Source organism: Bombus affinis, chromosome 3, assembly GCF_024516045.1.
Source record: "Bombus affinis isolate iyBomAffi1 chromosome 3, iyBomAffi1.2, whole genome shotgun sequence".
In the NCBI taxonomy this organism is placed as follows: domain Eukaryota; kingdom Metazoa; phylum Arthropoda; class Insecta; order Hymenoptera; family Apidae; genus Bombus; species Bombus affinis.
The window spans coordinates 17,058,219-17,080,769 of record NC_066346.1 but is presented as its reverse complement, the minus strand read 5'-3'; the positions used below and the strand labels follow the sequence as shown (position 1 = coordinate 17,080,769).

At 50.9% G+C, this 22,551-nt stretch overlaps 1 protein-coding gene across 7 annotated transcripts in view; it reads right to left on the bottom strand.

Annotated features, from left to right (window-relative positions):
- LOC126914387 (dachshund homolog 2) overlaps window positions 1-22,551 on the bottom strand; it is a 142,437-nt gene that overhangs the window by 102,575 nt on the left and 17,311 nt on the right. The window lies entirely within an intron of this gene.

Genomic DNA, 22,551 nt, shown 5'->3' with positions numbered 1-22,551 from the left:
AACGAGAGGACTTCTGGTCGAAAGAGGTCGACGGCGCCACTCGAGCCCCTAGTCTGGAGACTCGAGGCTGTCACTCGTTCGAAAATGATGCAGGCCCTTCGCGATAAGAATATCCTTTACAGAGGGGCCAGGCTTTTCGGGGCCAGAGACGCATTCACGCAGAACTTGCGTTTGAATAACCTAGCTAGCGAGAGACAGAAGCTTCAAAGCGGAAAGCTATCGAGCCCCGCACTCTTTGTTCCTCTCTCCGGCTACCGCGTATGAGAACGATTTCACGCGATACAGAAGCGCGAACTCTTTGTACGAAAAAAAAAAAAAAAAACAAGATGCCATGGCTCAGCATTTTTCCACGGTAACAAATTCATCGCGGTGGTTATCTGGCCGGTGGGATCGGGGCGCCGCGCAATTCCGTATCATTCTTTCGACCGATGTAATTATCCTCGACACGCGGTACCGTACGTTGCATTCGTTATGCGCGTGCGTTCGCATATACGCGTGTACGAGGCTCGGCCAGCGGAACGCGTCGTTGCGCTCGGCCGCAGTGTATCGTAGCTTGAGCTGCGGCCTAACTCGACGAACCTACAACGCACACACACTATGAACGAAGAAAGAGACAGCTCCCTGTGGCAAATATTTCCAAGTTTGTCCATCGTCCCCGTCCTATCTATCTCGTCACGGTCGGCAAAGCCGCCGCGACATGAGAACCGAATACGGAAAAGCCTGGACGAGAGTCCTCTTGGCAGCGTGTCGTTGTTACGCACAGGCCGGTACACGCGACAATGTACTCCGTTGTTTCCGCGTTGTAGCCTACCTATTCCGAAGAGCCTGCCTCTCGACAGAAGCTCGAGTGTTTCTGGCGTGTAACCTGGCCCCGGGAGACTCGTACACCATCGTCGCTCGCTCGCCGAGAGAATCGCCGAGAGACTTGCGGCCGGACTAAGCAAGATTTCGAAAGCTCGCTCTCTCATCGCTAGCTTGTTCACGGATCGATACCGACTAGACGGTTATACGGCTGACTCGACTCGTCGCTCGTCCACCGGCAACAAGCGTAGGAAATGGTGTGCAGGCGCGAGATACAGCAGATAAGAGAAAGAAGAGTAGGTGTATTAACGCGATCGAGCTCGTAACGCTGGAATTACAGACAGGCAATCGAAGCGACGTAAAGCCGCGATGGACGTTCGCACGGCGATACGCGCGAGACTCGACAACCGTTCCTATATAGCCATGCCACTCGTGTCCCGGGAGTATTACGCGAAATGAAGCCGGGAAGATGGTCCGCCGCTAGCCTCGCTACGATACGATCCTCATCTCGACGGAGGAAAGAGCTTCGAAGATCCTCGCGGAAGGACTTAATCAACGGTCCGAGTGTTTATGATTTTTGTTATTGGTGTCGTATCTCGGGGTAGCTTTGCCGGATTTCGCGCACCCTTCGTCTTCGCTCACCCTACCACGAGTGTCTGCTCGTTTCTCCCTTTCTCAATCTCCTCGCATCCTTTTCCCACCGTCACGCTATACCTATATTTGCACCGTTTCCGCCATCGAATCACCGACCACTTGGCGTAACTGCCCGGCTTGGATAAAGCTTGAAATTTAGGGCGAGCCGGAATTTACTCCGAGAAACGAAACTATGTACGCGAAGCTTCGATCGTTCGAAGGACGGCCGAGGACGCTAGAGCGATTCCGAGGTTTTGACCGCAAAACCGCTGTCGTTGATCGAGTCTCTTCTTCGTTGAACTGCACGAATTCCATTCGCGAGAAGCTTCCTCGAACGTTGCACCGCGGCCAGCTTGGATAGGAACAAGGGACGAGGAAGGGAAATCGAGAGGAAAGAACGGAACGAATCGAGCCAGCGCGAGGAGAAGGCAGAGAGTCGATCGAAGCTCGTCGAGCGTGCAATCACGCGGATGGCTCGGCAAACATCTCCACGTCCCTTCTCGGCCGCGTTTTATTTTCTCTCCATCGAGAGAAAGGGGGAGGGCGAGAGAGGGTGAAAGAGGGAGAGAGAAGCCCCTGTGGCGATCGGTCAGCCGCGCACACGGCTGTTACATATGTTGTCCATTTCGTGTTCAAACAGTGTGGAAACCGGCGGGAACGAGGAAACGTTTACCGCAGAAACGGCCTCGACGATTCCGGTTCGCAACGTCGGACTTTCTTCCTTCATCGTCCTCGTTTTTAGTCGCGCGCTCCATGTATCAATCGAACGTTAAGCATACGTGACTAAGATTTTGATTGGAACGATGTCCAAAATAGACGAAAAGGAGAAACTGCAACTATGCCCGATCGACTCGTTCTTTTCCACTAAACCGATATTGATCTCGTAGCCGAAGCTTGTGCAGACGTCCCCTGGACGCACGGAAACCTTGGAACCAAGTTTAACCTGCGAGCAACCGCGTGACTGGAGCATAGCTACGGCTGGACGTCGGCGAGGTGAGAGAGTAAAGGAGAACGCGGTACGGCGCGAAGTCAGATAGCCGCGAGGCGAGCAGAATCGCGCGGGCTCAGGTGCGTGCATGCGTGCGTGCCTGCCGTCAGCGGTGCCTCTTGAACTCGTGTCAAGCCACTCCAATCGGAGAATATCGTAATCTCCGGACTGTACACGTTCGCGGGCCCCCTTACGTAATTCACATGTCTGGCGAGAGCGTGCTCGCGTGTACGAGAACCAAGGCTCGACTATAAGAGTTACACGGGGGCAAGCTGAGGATCGGCCGACTCACACGGAGGGGAAAGGGAACCGAAACTGCCCTTCGACCTCGCGAACGCCGCCGCATATACAAGGGTAATTCCTACGAAAGTATGATTAATCGACCGTGCTTGCCTCTCGTTTTCACGGGCTTCTTTACCCCTCTTCTCTTCTAGTACGCCAGACTCGTCACTCTTTTCGTTCAGACGAATAAATCGACCCTTCGATATCTGTCCGATGTATTTCGAGATAATTTGTCGGAATTGACGCGTTCGATATATCAACGAAATTATATCCTCGCGATGAGTAACGAGCTGTTTTGGAAATCTTCTGGCGTAGGTTCCTCCGATCGTAACGTTGTTTATTCACCGAGATTTCGATTAGCCTTACAGGCGAGCAAAAAGCGAATAAATTCGAGGGATTCGTTGGAAAGCACAACGGAGCGTGTTCGAGCGGTTTCCTGTCCACGCGGAGCGCGGCTGGCGCACGGGGTTGTTTCGGGGGCAAGAGAGGGCAAGAGGGTCGTGCAGTTGCCACGCAGTCTGACTGACAAGCTGACTTATGCAAATACAGCCTCGCTTCGCTCGGTAATCTGATCGTACGTACATACGTACCTACGTACGTGGCGAGCCTTTATTTCTCGATGGGATTTAAATTACCTGTAAGCCGAGTCGTTTTACGCTAATAATAATATAACGCCGACGACTTTATTGCCACGCTGTACCGCGCGTCGATCGATCGAATCGTCAGCGTCAAGTGCCACGACCCGAAACTATCTTCGAGATTTCGTTGAAACGACGAAGAAAATGTGGCTGATCGCGGAAAATCGCGCGCGCAATTAGTCCTATAAACGACGACACCGAGCGTTCGCGATAAAGTCCCGGGTCTTTGCACAGTTTCCTCGGCGTGGAATAGCCGGCAGCGTTGGCTGTGTCGTTTACGACGAGCGATATACCCCTTGGAATTGCGGACTGCGAATACTCCGGCTACTTGGTAATAAAAGCGAAAGTGTGCGCGCAGTCTCGCGTCCAACGGGAAGGACGAGAGCGAGGGGAAAAAAGACGTAAAGGCGTGGAGCGAAAAAGAGAGATAAAGGGTGCGGAAGGTGGGGTAGAATGGGGTTGGGAAGAGGACGGGCAGGAGGAACCGCTGTATCTATCCGATCTGCGGTCGTGTTCGCGCTCGTGCCGAACGCCGGGCCACGATAATAATTACGCCTGGGTACTTGAGGGAACGCGCGACGCGGAAAGCCGCAACAAAAAGCCAGCGCATCCATTAGTTTCATTTTTTATGATTTCCGACGGGACTCGTTCCGTACGAAGCCGGCTGCTGGGTGCCGGCGAAACGCCGGTAATTGCGAAAATTCGCGGTTGCCAGGATCGAAATTGGCGTAATTAACGCATCGTCCCGTTCTATCTTTTCCCGCCACTTTCCTTCGTCGCTTATTTTTGTAATATCGTTTGTACAACGCAACGTTATCGTATTTTCTTATACAAACTAAGACGTTACGTAGATGTACGTTGCTCGTCTATGTTGAAATTCTGAGAAACGTGCACGAAGAAGCTCCGTGATTCTCGACTCGGCGGCAGTTTCGCGTTGCCGCTTTCGTCGAGAGCGTGAATCGTTATCGATCGACCCGAGTATCGGTCGGGACATGGCCGCAAGCCTTGGTAACAACGTTACAGCGTAACGCTATGTAATCGCGTCCCTTCTCCGAATTCCGCTTAACTATCGGGTTCTTCGCGCGGGGCTCTCGATGAATCTCGAGTTAACTAACGCGACGACAGGTAATTAATCGAAAGAGCCCTCCTCTTGGATAGTGTCCGCGTTACCGTACAACAGAGAACGGACGCGGCGCTGCTCGTTTCCGTTGGTCACCTCTGGCTAATCATAGACCACGAATCCCGGTTCCCTTGGCACTCGACTCCTCTTTCCTCTCGCGCGTTGCTATCCACCCGCGCCAAGCCCGCGCGCTGCTTCGACCCCGTACAAGGGTGTCTGATTGTAATTACTTTACTCAAGTGCGGTAATTAAACTTCTCCGGTAGCTCGTGTGTCTGACGACCCCCGTCCCTGTGTCTCCTCTGACCGTTAGCCCGATAATCCTAGGCTCGATTGCTTTTCTTTCTCCACCATGGGAAAAGTGGAAGCTCGTTACATGGGTAGCTACGTTGGTCCGGCTCTGTCCTATTTACAGGATATTCGAGAACCGTGGCGTCGCTTCGAGATCACGTACATATTAGGTGACGCGGCGCGGCGCGGCGTCGCACTCACATGTATTCGCACCGAAGATCTTGGAGTTTGAGGGCTCGATGAAAAATTGCCTTGCCGCGTGTCGCACCTGACAGCCGTGTTCTCGTCGAACTCGCGCTTATTATTCCCTCTACCGCTGACGTGTCGCCCAATAAAAGTGCGTCAAAACGAATCCAGATGAAAATAAAACAAAAAAAAGCGACGAACAAGCAATGAGCAGCGTGGTGGGGACGGACGAAGAGAAAAAGAGAAAACACGAGTCCCGAGACAGCGAATACGAGGGAGAAAGAGTCGAGGGTAGAATCGAGAGAGGGAATCGGCGGAGCGTTTTCTCGCTGGCAGAGAGTTTTCATCGGGTGTGCAACACTCTGACAGCTTATTCCACCGGTCTGCCCACCTCCTGAACTGCCAACTGCCAAATGCCACTGCGCATTGAATCCGAACAATCAGTGTGTCGGGATTGGAAAAGGCTCCGCGTCCGCGGCCGCGCGAGTCCTGTCAGAATACCGGATTAACGCGCCCTCGTAATACTCTGGCGGCGCGCGATGAAAATAGACCGATCGAATGTATTTCCTGGGTTGTTAAGTGACGAAATTACTCGCGGTTCGATCGTTCCTATGGCGCCCTCGTCAAATGCCGAAGGTGTTCCTTAAATAAAATCTACACGCCCGAATGTCAACTTAACTTATACCAAACCAGTGATGCATTGCAAAATGAAATGTCTACGCGAGTTAACCAGTCGACGAAACAAGCTTGCGTAGAAAGAGACCGTTGCTCTCGAGGCAAAGAAAGAAATAAGTAGTCCTCGTTCTGGACCGCAGGCAGTTCGAAATATCAGTCTCTGTATAATGTATTTTAATTGAAACGCGTGTCTCTTATAAATTAACAAGTTTCACCGAGTATCGAAGTTCGCGAGTTATCGATTTCCCGACCTCACTCTCCTCGTGGATGTCTCGTCCTCCGAGCGTTCTTCCGTCCCTGCTTTGTAGCAGCGTTGACCTTGCACGGTGAGCCCGAGCGAGGAGGAGGAACGCCGCGTGGCATCGAGCACGCTTGAAACCGAAGAAAAGCAGGTAAGGCAGGTGCGATTACGCGAAAGCGTGCGCATGCAACGCGCGGCGAAATGTCATTCCCGGTGCGCGCGAGTTCGGTGCGAACGGAGGAGCAGGAGTCAACCAGCCTTAACGGCCAGACACGCACATACGCACTCGCGCGCATAGTCGGGACGCGTGCACGATGAACGAGCGCATGTAGGCACTTTTAAATAGACGACTACTAGAATCCCGCGCGTCTTTAAGTCCCATTCTCGTCTTTGATTCACATCGTTTCGCTCTGCAAGGACTCCGAACCGAGTTCGCTCCTCCTTTTTATGACTAAACAGTCAAAATGATCGATGGATGATGCTAGGAAAGAACAGATGACGAAAACAATGAATTCACACACACACACACACACAATACGAAGCAACATTGGTGTTGCGACGAGAATAATACCGAGCCTCATTGTGAACATCGACATATAGGTATAATTTAGGAGCATATACCTACGTAAGTTTACACTATATTCGATGAGATTTTCTTATTACAGCAGAGAATCCAAGAATAATCCGTTACTTATTCGCAGTGCTAAATATTCTGGCAAACGTATCAGTGTGACCGAATCTTGACTTAAAACCAGGCAAATAAAATAAGGGCACGTGCCCAATAGAGCGAGATGTTAAAGTTGACCAAGCCTAATGAAGGCCAGCTATTGATTTTGTTATTTATAATATTGTGATAATAGTCTATGGCTGCTCTAAAGGTTTTTTACTAAGAGTAGTCATAATTGAGAGATAAGGCATGATCTATAACGATCATTTGCAACGGGACAGCCAGTTTTATAGGCAAGGGTTCTCAAAGAGCGACGTTGGACTCTCTCTCTCTAAAAGATTACAAAATTTGTTAACTACCTTACCATTACCAGATAATCGTGACATATTCCAGGCAGGACGACACCAGTGAGACGTGTGAAACTTTGGGAGAGCGTAAGGATTCTTCAACTGTTTACTAAATCTAAGGACAAAGTCTAGAACCTTATTCGCTGTTGCGACAACATGCAAATAGCGATCGTTAAAGGAAAGTGGACGGTAATTGTACAACGCGTCAAGGTCACAGATAATCCCGAAAGAGCACAAAACAGTGTTATTTGTTTGATAGCAAACATGTATATGGATTATGAAATGACGCAGCAGATGAAAAACAGGAGACAGAGAGTTCCATTTATTAGGAAGAATTCTTTTAGAAGAGGCAAATATCAAAACTATTAACGAATAGCGACGATAAATTATCTGAAAGTGTTTTGAAAGACATACGTGTACCTCGAAGTAATGCAGAAAATAGGAGAGAAAAACTTGAATGGAATTCATCAAGTATTTTCTACTCCTCCGTTCATTTGCAAAGTTTTTTAAAGAATTATTAAGTACTAGCTCACGCGATTCTCCCATTACACGATAGAACTTTGAAATTCTATAGATTACCTCATTCACTCGGATACAGTTTTTAGATAGATTCGACCAAACAAATTTCCTACCCTCTTCCATTTCCAACTCATTCGCCCAAGCGACGTACCATTTTCAATAAATAATAGGGGCATTACAACGGGCAATTTTGCCGGCAATCGCGAGCCTGTGGCGTTCAGCGAAATTAATAATGAGCTAGATATAAGCGGCAAACGCAATATTGTCACTGTTGCAAGAACGCTGTTTCGAGCAATCGGCGAAAAAAGTCGATGCGAACGTCCAGGTGTGAACAACGGGCCTGGTAGAACGGGTAACGAGGGGGCTCCTTATCGTCGGTTATTATTCGACTGAAATCAATCGACGTGACTCGACCAGGACGAATGCAAACACTCGAAAGCGCGTTTTATCGGTCGCTAATCGGCCGAGTTTGAAACCGGCGAACACGAGAAACGAGTCAGAATATATTTACGACAAGATATATAGCTTTTGCTCGCAGTTGCATCGCAATACAGCCCCTATCACCTGTTGTCGATCTTCCGCGACACCTGTAACCAGCCACAACTATGCACGGGATATATCGCGTTAACAAATCTGCAGATAAGTCGAATTATCGCCGATGTAATGACCATCGGTAATGCAACGTGCCACTGGCCGAATCGCTCGATCGATAAAGCGTTCACTTTACCGCGCTTCTATTTCCTCACGCGACCATTTCATCTTTGTGAATCGAAGCGTTCAAATCCGTGGAGCCCGTAGGATCTCTGGGTACAAACCGATCGTGAATCGTCAGCGACACGGTAGGCGGATCGATCGATCGGAAATAGCCACGAGGATCGTATCCTAACCGAAGGTCGCGAGTTGGATAAAGCCCTAAATGCAGGAAGGGTCGGAGAAATAGATCGCTCGGTGCAACGCTGCACCGGTTCGATAGTTCCCGAAGGCTATCGGTACGTTTCACCGACGCCTGCTGCCGGCACATTTATTATTTTACGCGGGAACCACGAGTAGAATAGGCAGTCGGTAGGTGTTAAATGAATACCGAGTGTTAAACGCGTCGTGTGAATCGGTCAGGTGGTCGGAAACCGTGTCGTTCCGAATTACGAGCAGCCAATCGGCAACCTCGCCTTTCCTAACCGGCTCCCGATCGTCTCGAGCCCTTAATGAATTTCGTGATTAGGCGGTTTCATCGGGAACGACACGGACCCGCACTGATGGGACTGGTAGACCGATCGATTCCAAAGTCGTGGCGTTCGTCGTCGTATTTCTTTTCCACGCGTTTGTCGCGTAAACGTTTCTACGTTCGCGGCAAGTTTAGAGTCGATCGGCAGAAGGAACGACGGTTTCAGCGACAAAGGACTCCAGGAGAAGAAATCGATCTCTCGCACGAGCAAGCCACGCGGTGTGGTATACATTATTAATCGCTGTTACGAAGCTGTTCGGCGCATCGAGCAGCGTTGATTAATCGGCGGCACGCTCGAGATTTTAATTAATCCTCGAGAGAGAAAGAGAGGGAAGGAGGTGGAGGGGGGAGGCAAGTATCCCGCTCAGCAATCCGGACTTTCTCGTCGAAGAAATTACTTTGCCCTCGATATGGAGAAGCCGCGAAGCAGCGAGGCAATCGGCAAACGAATCGGGAACCCCCTCGATTCCCGAAGGAACTCGAGACATCCTGGCGCTGCTGCTGCTTTCGCTCCTCGTGCACGCTTCAGCGAGTACCCGGCATTCCTCGACTTCTACGTGGATCTCTCGCGATCCGAAAACCAAGGGTTGCCTCCGTGATTAAGTTCCATCGCGGAACCGCGATCGAACGCGAGACGAATCTGCAGCAGCAGTAGACCACCATCTTCGACGATCGGGTGATGGAAGTTCGTTTCCCGGTCGTCGAAGGGAAATATTCCTGGAAACGAAGGATCGATTTTCGAAGCGGCGTGGCGCGCGGCAGTTTCTCGGAAGCATCGCGGACCCTCGGGGCTCGCCGATGGCTAAAATAAGCGGCAAGAAGTGGAGGAGGCGGAAAAGTATTCCCGGCAAATATTTCCGTTTTTTCGCTGGTAGCGCGGCAGCCATGGCGGCCAACGAGGGGGCGAGAATAGACTCGGAGATGGGGTGGGAGTTCTGATTTCATTAGGCCCGGTGTTATGCGATTAATTAAGTCGCGAGCTCCGGGAAAAATAAGAGTAAAAGCGAATCGATCCTTCTCTCTCTCTCTCGACCTGTGTCTCACCCTCCCGCCGTTACCACGCTCTCTCCTACGTCTGCCTGCCTGCTCGTTCTTCGCTCGCTCTCTCTATCCTCTATAACTTGGATATGAAGCCGTATTCCAGCGAGCCAGGAAAAAAATCACCCCGAGACGTATCTGCACGAGGGATGCCGGAGGCCGGAGCAACTTCTTCTTAGCGAGCGATTTCCACGGAGCTGCCGCGATGTTACTACATCTACGCTATAGCCCTGGCGGTCGGAAGGAACCGAATGCGTTGGCACGCGATGTTTCTCTTAATGACTTTTCCGCTCCCTGTCCCGGTCGTCGATGACGGAAATTCCGTCGTAACGATATCACACTGGTTCGGAACGGCGCGATATTAACGACGCGACCGTATTCGCTTTGTGAAGCGAACTATAACTGAATTTGGCCCCGTCATTTTATGCATCAGACTCGCCATGCCGGTATAACTGAATTCGATGGGTAACGCAATTACGCATCTTTGCCCGTGCAGATATACGTCGCGTTCTCTCTCTCGATGCCGGCATATGCCGCTCCCACATCTACGCGAGAGCACCATTAATTATTATATACGTTCGTATAGCGTGTGTCAATGATACTCTCCCCCTCCGTGAATTTCGCCACTACGATTGCCCCCCCCCCTTTCACGCTGGCGGATTTCCCGACCAAAAAATATCGCAAAACCACGATTTCCGCGCCGTCGAGAAAAATTCGGCTATCGCCAAGCCGAACGGTTTCCCTTTCCGTGGTGAATCCAGCCGCAAAAGCTCGGCCACCTACGCTTCCGCTTTATTTCATTTACGATCGATCGGAGTACGCCAGACTAGCCACGAAAAGCGCCCACGGAATCGTATCGCGCGACGATTCCTGCCAAAAGAGAGAACGAATGCTTTCTCGTTGCAGAGAGCACACGGTCCGTTTCGACGGTGGCGCGCAAATGGTATCGCTCGTACGCCCCCATGGACGAGATGGAGCGTGTGCGAGCCCATACCGACGCGCGTAACGCTGTGGCGGCACTCAATCAGAAGTCATAATACATTTACCACGGCCTAACGAAGACCCGATGAAAGGCTACCGCCGAGACCACGCCAGTGTCTCTCAACCGCCACTGATCTATCTATTCGTCGAGAGGTCTATTAGTTAAACACGACGGTTTTGGTTCTTAGCGAAACGCGTACCCCTGTCCGTTCTTGTCAAGCGTGATGCACGGACCGTTCCGAAAGAAAGAAATTTGGCGGAGAGATGAGAAGTCAGTGGGGAGGAAGCGTAGGAGTATTGAGAGACGGAAAAGTCGAGTCGCAAATAGACTAGGAAGAAAGGACGAGAACCATCCAGTGGACACACGGCTGGAATCGCCTCCGCTTCTCTATCCTCCATGGTAATCCTCGGAAATTAAAAATGCCCGCGGTTTTGAAAGGTTCCGTGGCGCTTCAAAGTCGACGAGGGGATGAAGGGTCGGAGAGGGTGAGCCGGAGTCCCGACTCACCCTTGGGTCTCGCGAACCGATCTCGTCGCCGCTCCATTTACAGAAACTCCATCAAAGGGATCTCGCGTGGCGTTGCGCTCTTCAAAGTTCACCAGCTGGAACTCCGGAGGCGCCGCGACTCTGCCGCGGCCAAGGGTGAAGTGGCGACGAAAGCTAATGACGCTGTGGCGACGACGGGCAAGAGGGTGGCCGTCTCTCTTTCCGGGTTGTACGCACCAGTCGCGCGAGAAGCATGGCCGGAAAGCTGGAAAAAGGGGACGACCGCGCCACTGTGCTTCACTCTCGCGGACATTTACCCGTGCCGCTACGGTAAATGAGTATTTGCCTTTGTGAATAAATAAAATGCATTACAAAGTTGCCGAGCCTCGAAGAGAGAGACGCTCGACCGGGAAGGAGCATCCAGACGGCGGCTACGCTTGCAAGCGCACCAGCCCCGAGAGCACTCGAAACAGAGGAGAAAAAGGCAAAGTCTCCGCGATCTCTTGCGAGGGTGGAATTCTATTCTGCCAAGAGAGGAGACCGAGCGCGTGTCCCGCGAATACGATCGTCGTAATCGAATCGTCGACAATGGTCGGAGGATGTTTGAATAGCGGCGATCTCGTTACGATGCGTTGGAATAAAATCTCGCCCTAGTAGTACGTCACTTGTAAAATAGGCAATCGAGCTGGAAGCAAGCACAGGGAAGGTATTAATGCCGCTGACGTGGTAATGTTTCGAAGCTTCGTTTGCGAGATCGAAACCAAACTCGTCCAACTATGACGATGGACGAGAAACGTGGCTGTAACGGGACGTAAAGCGAAGCTGGAACAGCGATATGGAAGGGGAGTTCCCGGGGGTGGAGATAGTAGAGCGAAGGTTAGAGAGCAGGGAGCAACATCTAAGACAATGAGATACGGGCCTTTGGAGTAATCCTCCGGCCTTCCTTGGCGTATCGACATTAATTCCCTTGCCCCCTGCTTTTAACCGGAACAGACGCACCCTATAATAGGCAAGTTGGAATCCAATCTGCAAGTTTGCAAATTCGATTCAGCCGTCTTGCGAGAAGAGCGCCGCTACCTTCCGCTGTTCACGAGCGTCGACCGAAGTACGCGAATCTTTGCTAGTTTTCGCGATACGGAATTCCCTCTGACGTTTCCTTGTACGCAGAATATTCAATTCTCGATTGGAAATCGCGGTGCTTCAAAGTGTGTGCATAGCTTGGAACACTCGATATTCATTGAAAATCAATTGTAAAATATTTTCTATTCAACCCATACGAAATTGGTATTAGAAAGATCATCGAAGAAGTAACGTCGGATATTATGCGATTCACAAAGCCAAAATGGTATTGTTCGCGATATTAAGCGCAATTCACAAACACCTCCGTCCATTCTCTTAATCAAATTTCGTGAAAACGATGTCTTCGACCGAAATACTTTGCACGACATTCGAGATACAAGCATGCAGATCCCGAAAGAGGAGGAGAAAGGTGGGATACGAGGGAGAGAAAGAGCTTAGGAAGGTGCGTTAGGTTCGCATCGCGCCGGTATAGTCGTACATCGCTCAAATTAGATTCCTTAGCTGGAGGGACGTCGTAAGGCTTGACGTAAAGCCCGAATAATTCTCGACGAAAGGATGGTATGCCGTGGGTGCGCGAGACGCAGCCGAGGGCAGGCTGATTCCACGAACGAGGAACGCACGTACGCGTACGTATATATCAACGGTGAGCCACAGTTTGTCAAGTGGAAAGTTTATTCGAGCAAATATACGTGACGCGGTAAAGGTAACGTTGTTTAACGTTCATCCGCTCCGCGAGACAGCGTACACACGGCGTTCGCCTTGTACCGGTAACCACCGCTCGGTGTTCGAGCGTTAAAACGCGACCACGCTTTGAGAGAACAGCGCCAGCGGGGAACGCGTTTTTCCTTTGCTATTTGCCCGTATGTGAACGAACCCGTTCGATATACGATTCGACGAGAAACCACGAGTAAGACGATAAGCGGAGTCGAAAAAGAGAACGTCGAGGAAACGCAGAAACTTCGTCAGAGTTATTCTCGACGGGCTTCTTCGATGAGTTCTTTACAAGGGGAAGGGGAAACGAGTTGAGAATACGAGGGCGGGCCTCCCCATCCCGTTCGCATAAACGTAATAATTCGCAGTGCTCGAAAGGGTTGCGCGAGCGTGGCATGCGCGTAAATGTAGTTATAAATAAATCTAGGAGCTCTTAATGCTTGCTGGTGGCTCGCGGAAGCGAGGTTGGGCGAACAGCGAGACGAGTCAGAGCGAAGAAGAAGGAGAGAGAGCGTGCGAGCGACCGAGAAAGGGGTAAAAGCGGAGCGAAGAAAGCCACGGAAGTGTGGAGGAGCAACGGGAGAAACCCGACAGAAGGAGAGAAGGGTTCCCGAAGGGGCCGAGGGCAGAACGCGTGGCAGGCTTTCCTTCGTTTGCCTGGCAATTTGGACCAGTTTCGCAAAGACGTTCCCACGCCGCCGAGAAAACGGTCGCTCATTGAAAGAAACGCCCCGAAACTTTTCTACGAATACGGACGATTTACTACGGTGCTAACGAGACTAGTTTTAAGGAGTGGCGTCCTCCGTGGTCGCTCGTATTCCGCGAGAAAAGAGATACGAATGCGTGCACACTCGCAAACGAGGACGATTGTGCGTCGGATGTTTCTTTTAATTCCCATTTCCCCCGCTCTCGTGGCCGACGATCTCGTTTGGATAAGAGTCTGCTGCATTACGGTGCATTCGCACGGTAGGCAAAGAACTCGTTACTTCGCACGCTCTCGGAAACGGTATTACAATTAATCGCCGTGAATCCCGCGGGTGCGAACCTGCGAATCTTCACCGGTGGATACATATACATTCTTCGTAGACGAGCGGAGGAAACGAGGCATGGTTTTTTCGAGCTGCTCCCATCGATTATCGAGAAACTGGCGAATTTGCTACCGAATGCTTTGCCGTGATACTCGTCGATCCGTGTAAATCACGATACCGCGATAAAGAAACTTTCTCGCTGGGTGGAACAAAGACCTTTGTTCCCCGACTCGTATGCAACCAGAAGAGTACAATCGTACTTGTAATTAAGAGGAATCTGACGCTTTTATTCAAAGGATCGACGAAAATATGACGGGAGAATGCGTTTCCTTCTCTTACCTTGAATCTTCGATGGCTACACGAATAGAATATCGTCGACAGCCTATCGAGAACGCGGTCGTGCAACGCAGATACTAGCACCGATGTCCGTGGTAACATGGATTTGAAAGAATACACGCGTGCAATACTGGTGGAAAGGAACTGGCCAACGAAACGAAACAAAACAAAGCAAAGGGTCGACGCGACGCGACGTAGCCTCGAAACGCGGCGTGTCAAGCGTGAAACACGACTGACTTCTGTCTGGCGAGCAACAAATCAAAGCCTTTCCTCTCGCCACTCCAAACCCAGGCCAGATCGTAAATCAAATTAATAGTCGCATCGTTTCTTATTAATCACCCGAACGTTCCACGCGTTCTGCGTCGCGTGGTTCCCGATAATCCAGATTTCACGTACGTAAATACGAAAACACAGGATAGAAAACAACTTCTTCCTACTCGAGATCGACCTTCGTTCGGCGCAGCTGGCTCCACGAAGAGAAGTTTTCGCGCGAGTAACTTCGACGATACGAAGGATATCCGTGGAACGTCGAAGGGTGCACCGGGTGAAATGAGTCGAGAAATTGTTCCGAAGGAATTTATCAATTTTCTTTGAGGGATTCTAATTGTACTAATTTGTCGAGAGCCACCAGCGATCTCGCGAAAACGTGGCTGGAAGGGAGCCACGGAATTCTATCGTTTAATCTCTGACGGAGCTGTTCCTTTTCGATCCAAAGGGAGTGGAACGTACGCAGAGAGACGGGCAGAGAAGAAGAAAGAGAGTCGATCGCGAAGTCGTAAGGTAACCGCGATAGGAAGCAGCCTACCGTGAGAAACGAACCTTTCTTCGGTCGTTTGATCTCTTCCAACTCCCCTAATTTTCTTGAAAATTTGGTCGCTCCGGGGCAAATCAAATTCGCCGCCGAATCGGTCGATCGATCGTCCGATGAAATATGAAAAATGGAGTGCGCGATATCGATCGCCGATCCTTGTCTCGAACAAATGGGTTCGATGAACTCGTTCTGGCGAGTATCGAGTGTCTCGAGAGATTGACCTTGATCGACTCGCTTCCCGTCGGTGGAAGAAAAACGAAAGTATACGCGAATCGAAGGTAAATGCGACTAAGACTATTTACGATAGACAGTCTTTTTAAATCGAACCACGGTCCGTACTCCTTCCGCGCCAGTCCCGAAGCCGGCCCGCCCACATCGCGGATACTTACACGGTTACGTTACGAATTTATCATGGCTTATTATCTATACGAACTCGGCGAGAACTCGAGTTAACTAACTGCTTCTCCCTTTCCATTTCGTTGCGCTTCTTTCTTGCGAATTTCCGCCGCGACACCTCTGTTCCGTTATTATCGCTATCTGCTCGCCGCTCGCTGTTCGTTTCTCCCGCCTTCTCGGCCGTGTGATCGAATGGGAGGAAAAAAAATCGCTGACGAACCGAAAGCGCGAACAAGGCCAGGGTGAAATTTCGAAAACGTTCCAACGTCGTGTCGATTGAAAGAGTATCGCGGGGACTAGAGTAGGTGAGAACGCGACAGAGGAACGGGAACGAAGTCTAGCTGTCGGATATCGGCTCTCTTAGCTGTCGACGATCGAACGAAGGAAAGAGGGAGAGGCGTCGGGGAGAAAGAAGGAGAGCACGAGCGTCGGGAAAGGAATCGAGAGGTCCGGGCTGATATCAAAGCAAGGCAAACAATACGGCTAGATGCTGATGCGATTGTATTATGGCTAGTGGACCGGTGATCCATTGTCTCGTCACGTTCTACCCACTCGGTTCTTTTATCTCGATCCCCGCAATACTCGTATCTCGTCGTATCGAGTGAGCATCCATCGAAAGTAGCACGCTCGCGCGATCCCAGAGGGGTTCGACGAACGTAACGCGGAATCTTGCGAATCCAACGAAATGCTCTCTGGCCCTCCTCCCTCTTTCCTATCTTCGAGACGTCAGCCTCGGTCCGCGCGCACGACTGGCGTACGCGGCCAGCACATGGAGATGACTCGCGTTGCAGAGAAAGACAGAAAAAGGGAAAGAAGAAAAAAAAGAAGAGAGGAAGAATCGCGTTAACGACCTCCGCCGCGAGGATCGGAACGTCGTTTCGTTTCCGGCTCGTGGCCGCTATCGAAGTCCGCTAGCTCAGCTCGCGGAGATATGGGTTAGCGCGCTTGTACGCGGCAATTAAGACGGAGGAAATCTTGGTGGAAAAAGAAGACGCGTGACGGCCGGGATAAAATAAATGAAACCAGCGCGAAAGCGAAATTGGATACACGGACGGGCAGAGAACGAGTCGCTGGCGAAATTTATTTGGTTTTCATTCAAATCGCCTCATCTCGCATTTATATATTCCGTGATATTGCACTTTTTAAACTCGCCTGCTTTCATCGTACGCCCGTTGGATATTAAGACCCCCGAGTCCCGTGTATTAGTCGTATAAATTTACCCAGCAACGACGTTAGATTCGTTCTCGCCACGCCACGCTACGGACACAACACCGTTTCCGAACCCTCTATCCTTCGTCGCGTCGTTGCTCTTCTTCGTCGCTGGTGCGTTTTCTTCGCGGTTCCACGGACACGCAGACGGTATGCCAATGATTAGTATTAATTACGCTCACCTCCAGAACTATCCTATAGCCTGAAATTAATGGGCAACGTTCCATCAAGATCGTGTTCTGTCGTATATATTATGAACATGTCCTTCCAGTCTACGTATACTCGGGCTATTGGACTGGGAAATCGCGAGAGCGGGACCGTGTCGATCGTAACAAGCCGAAACGATCGAAACGAAATGAAGGCAAAGCGCGGAGAAACGAGAGAAACGTTAGGCAGGATTTTGATCGATCGACCACTCGACTACAAACCGGGATTGGAAATATTTTCCAACCGGGGGATCCAGCATCGGGGAACGCGCATCGTTGCGGAACCATTCGAACGAAAGGTGGAAACGCGAAAAAAATGAAGAAGCCGAGGAAAGAGTGGGGCGCACGGAGGAAGTACACGTGGCGGCACGAGCGAGAAAGAACTTCCCTCCCGTTTCATTGTAGGCGTTGCTCGCGTTTTTAATCGACCCCCCCGGCGTATACCCTGGAATTCCTTCGGTTAATTACGCGGATTTCCAATGCGTCCAGACCTCGTGGAATTTTTACGATTGCCTGACTGCCAGCCCTTCCGCCGTTGCCAGCCCAGGGATTTGTACGACTGAAATATTCGAGGGATTTAATTTTATAAATGACCAAGCTGTCCCTGCCACGAGCCCTCGGACCCGCCACTCCATCGATCTTGTCCCTTGTACTTTCGCGCGGCTCTCGCTCTCGCAGATGGATCGAAACGAATACGCGCCGAATCCCGGACGTACGATCAACCTCGAGATCCTTCCCGAGAGTCGACCGGAACCCGACCGTTTCGCAGTTGCGAATCGTCTCACCGCCAACACCGCCGCATCACCGGACAAATTAGTCGACGTGCCTGCAGCGAATAAAGCGAAGGAAACCGCGACAATAAATCGAAGTTGTGGACAGAAACAGGAGGAAAAGCGACGAAAGAATTTCGTTTCCATAAATAATTCAAGTCCCGTCCGACGGCGAACCTGGCGCGATCTCCTTCCATCGCGTCCTCCTCCTTGCCCCTTTCGGTTACTCGACCTTCTTCTTTCCTTCTTTTTCTTGCCCGCCATTCTCCAACCCTCTTCCCAACCCTCTCCGACGGTTCGTTTCTTCGTCAAGCGGTCAAAGGGAAGGTCTAAGAACCTAATCTTTTCGTAAAAGGGTTTCCGGGAGCACCTGAGAACCCAGCGGAAAAGTCTTCTCCGACACCCCCTAAATACTTAATTCCATTTTCGCCTAATTGGACAGTTTTATTAAGGGATGCATATTTCAGATGGCGTTTTTATTATGTCTATTGGGAGCGAAGCTACTCCCTCCTTCGTCGACTCGTCTTCCCTGCTGGTGCGGAACGGGGTAAGACGAGACGGCGCATCAAGCAGGAGGAAAACGAACGTGAACCGCGGCCGAGAATTTTGTCGGGGGTTGAAAAAAATTAGATTTCAACCCTTCGAAAAATATTAGCACGCCCGAGAAGAGTGGCGGGAGAAAAAGAAGAGAACGACGGATGAGACGGACCTCGGGGGTCGATGCGAACTTGCAACCCTTTGCCAAGGGAAAAGCTTCCTCTCTCTCTCTTTCTTGCCGCCCGTCTGGCTATTGTCTCAAGGATTAAAGGGCGAACGCCTCTCGTTTCGAGAACAAACCACGGTCTTGTACTTCCCCCTCGCAATCTTTTTTCTCTTGCCGTGTAATATCCACGGAGACAGTGGATTAACAATCAAAATGTTTCTTGAAGGTAAAACTCGGATTCTCCGATGTTACGGTTGGTTTCGTACGCTCGTACAGCCTAACAAGCGAAATGAAAACGTTTAACGGTGGTATCGTAAAAGGAACAAAAAATCTCGCGTTGTTCCGTACCGGCGGGAAAGGGTAGAAAAGGACGAAGGAGAAAGGGGAATGAGATAAGGTGGCAGAAAGAGGCTGAGGGCTCGTATAAATTTTAATAAGCCTCATTCGCCGACCCTTTGAGCCCGGCGAAATGAACAAATTAAAAGTTTCTCTCGTTTTAGTGGTCTCGCGGTTGACATTTCGGCTCGCGCGACGATCTCGCGAAATTACGCAACTTTCGTCGTTCCGAAAAACGCGCAGCCGGCCGGAGCAACCCCAAGCAGAATAATATTAGCCGGGAGCATCGTGAATTACGTATGTACGCGCCTGCGTACGCCTATCCGAGATTCATCGTACGTCGATTCTTAGCGGCACCCGAGGGATTCCTCTCGACACCGCGACAATAAGACTTGTCCCCTTTCTTTGATTTCCATTAACGGACGAAATGGGATGTTTCGTAAGTTCAGGGATATTTCGACCGAAGGAGTACCGCGAAGAACCCCGAGACACGTGTAACGTTCTCTCGTTAACCCCTTGGTGTACCGCGAATACGAGCAACATGCGTCCTTCCCTTCTTATCCCCGACGCGAATCGTCGAGGCGAGTCGAGGTAGCGAGTAAGATTTCAATTAAAACAACCCCCCGGCACGACGGGGGATTAGCGATACCAATCCGTTCCGTGGCGAGCGGCGAAGCCCCAGTTATGACACGGCATAAATATCAATGTAAATTACCTCCACGCGCTAGATGCCAGCAGCGAAGGAGACCGAGAAAACGTTCGCCTCTGCCTACGCGCCCCGACCTTTATGAATGCAATCATCGCGCGATTTTGCATTTATGAGGTTTAAATTGCTACCACCTACCGTCCTTATTGGTATCACCTCGCGTCGGGCAGACTTTGTGCCTCGCGTTCCACCCTTCGGAGTACGAGAATCGGTTCTTTCGACGAGAATGACGGAAGGGGCGGTTCATTTCGTTACGAAGAACGTAGACGATGGAACGTTCGACCATAGAAGCTCCATAGACGCGAACACATTCGAGATCGGCCGTCCCTGATCTCCATGGCAGCGTGAAACGAGAATTTCGCGGAACAGACACGAAACTCGTAGGAACGCGAGTTCGAGCTCCGAGGGAAAATCGTCCTACGAAATCATAATTAACGGAATTATGTTGGGAGTAACTCGATACCTTTCCGAGTAGGCGGGTAGAAAGGGTGACGCAGAACGAGTACGGCGGTGAAGAGAAAGGGGAGACGATGGGGCTTTCGAGGGGGCTTACGTCTAACGTAAGACCGAAGGGTTGTGAGAAACGTATCCCCAACTCAGGGCTACGTACATATACGCAGCCTCGTCCATCTTTAATGAACGTAACGTTACACGATATGCGCGAACGCGCGCTTCTTTGCTATCTCGAAAAGGATCGCTCGGACGTTACGCCAATTGAGCTAGTGGCTGCGCTTCCGTGTCGAAGAACTTGTCGTAGGATCGATCGGAACGACCGAAATGAAAAAGAGAGGGAAAGAATAGCGTGCGGAGGGTAGTCGGTGTTAAAACGGTCCATCGCCCGCGGAAAATGAGACTCTTCGTTGCGTGAAACGCGACGAAACAGTCGAGAAACTTGGAACCGCGATCCGATGATCTTTGACCGAAGCAACAGAAGCGCAAAGATAATTGACACTTTTGCTCCAAAGGTCTGGTCTCGGGGGCTCCGGACAAATCCGAAAAGCCGAAAAAAAAGGGGAGATCCGTTTCAGTGTTGGATTCGGATCGCTGACTAAGGACGGTGCGACGGTTTCTCCAATGCCGCGGAAGCAGATCGGCCGAGTGGTCGCGCGCGAGAGAAAAAAAGCAACGGGAGCAGGAGAAGAAAGGAACGAAAAGGCGAAAGAAGAGAAGCAAGAGGGCGTTAACTGAACTTTAATGGAGATCGTAGATAAATCGTTCCGACGGACGTTGAAAGAACTCTTTGACGGATTACGCCCAAATCGTATCTATCCGCTCCTTACGTCTGCTTAGAGCGGCGTCTACCTGAAGCATAGCCTGAAATATCTCCGGTTACTGTTACAAAGTACTTGTATGTCCGGAGCGAGCGACGAGGAGGATATTTTCCCTGCCATGACACTGTGAGTCGGAGCTGTGACTTTCGTGGAATTAGCAGGCGAACCGAGGGACGCGAATAAAACGGAGACAGAACGGGGAAAAGCAGGAAATGAAGCGAGATAAAGGGAAAAAGAGAGCAGGAAGGCGTTCAACAAGTCGAATAAAAAAGCTCATAAATAAAGAGGAGGAATTCTCTCGCCCTGCTCTCGAACCACCCTTTGGCCTTCACCCTCTACGCCGTTCCACCGTCTCTCGCACCCTCTGCGTTTCTGCGAATGTCCCCGCGGACACCTGTTGCTGCGTTGCGCCCTCTGCAACCACGTCAAAGAGAGAAACAGAGAAACGAATGGGGACAAAAGAACGGAGAGGAAATTGGAGGCATTCGCTCGATTGCTTTCGCTGACGATCGTCGCGCGCCCGACTAGCGTCGTCCGAATTCGTCGGACGATTTACTCCCGTTTGATTTCAGCCAGCGACGAGCAGAGAGGTCTGGGCGACATATTTTCCACCACCTCAAAACCGAAAAGTTGACGCGAAACTATCTTAGGGGAACGAGGGGAATATTAAAACGGGTATGAAAACGGAACGCGTCATCGTGTCCCGTGGTCTCCAACTTGGAAGCGTAAATACCAACGGGAGATGCGGAGCAGAGGTAACCACGCAGAGGCCGAACCACGAGTTTGCAGAGGCAGCTGCTGATTTGTGATAAATGGAATCCAGAGAACGCGACCAGAGTGGGGATATTACGCTCTGGGGCTACCCGCTAATTACAGGGTGGCCTCGAATAAATTACAACCCGACGAAAACGCCAGCTCGTTGGTGTAACGTCGCATTATAACGTAACGACGTCCTTACTAGGCCGAGGAACGTGTCGATCCGGGGAGCGAACCGGGCCACGTTCGATCACGCGTTCCCCGCGTATTTCGAACCTATCGTTCCAATTGTCGACGCGACGAAACACGGCAAACGTTTCGAGTATTTCACGCCTGTCTGTCCTATATAGCCTTTAATTCGAGCGCGTTAAATAATCGGCGGACCCGATTCGACTCGACCAGTTTCATGTGTGAGCGTATACTGGAATTCGAAACGTGTTACGTAACGCGGAAGAAATCGGGAAACTAGGAAACGAAACGAGCGTCGCTCCACGGTGCTTAACTCGCTTTAAATTCCATCTCTTTTAAGCGAGCGAAGCGTTTCTCGAGTTCGAGTAATGAGAATTCGCGATGGAAAGCGACGACGACTTAGTACGTTCCCCGTTTCGTCGGCCTGCGACCCGGCTCGATTACAACTTTTTATTGCATTTCCATTTCGTTTGCCGAAGCGAACAAAGAAAAGAACGGTATGCGGACTCTCGCGAGAAAGTTCGAGAGCCTGAAAATTGTGAGCACCGTGATTATTAGGATCGGTAGAGAGGCGGGCCGAGGTATGGCGGGGTGACGCGTAAAAGGGAGTTTGTATCGTTTTCGCGACGAGCTCTGCTCGGGAAACAAGGAAACAAGGGGAGAAGGGCAACGACGCTCGACGCGTCTCTTTTAGTCGTGCAAACGTGTCTGAAATAATTCGGGGATGCGTAAAATCCAGGCTGGCTCTATTTGCCACGATAATCGGGGCGTAAGCGATTTCGCAGGGCGAGAGACCTTAGGGGTGGAGAGCGAGGAAAAGAAGAGCGGGCAGAGAATGAGAGACGCTCATGGGACATTTAGGGTGCATTTTGTCCACCATTTGCCGGTGGCGGTAACGTTTGTTGCGAAGCAAAGAATCTACCACCCG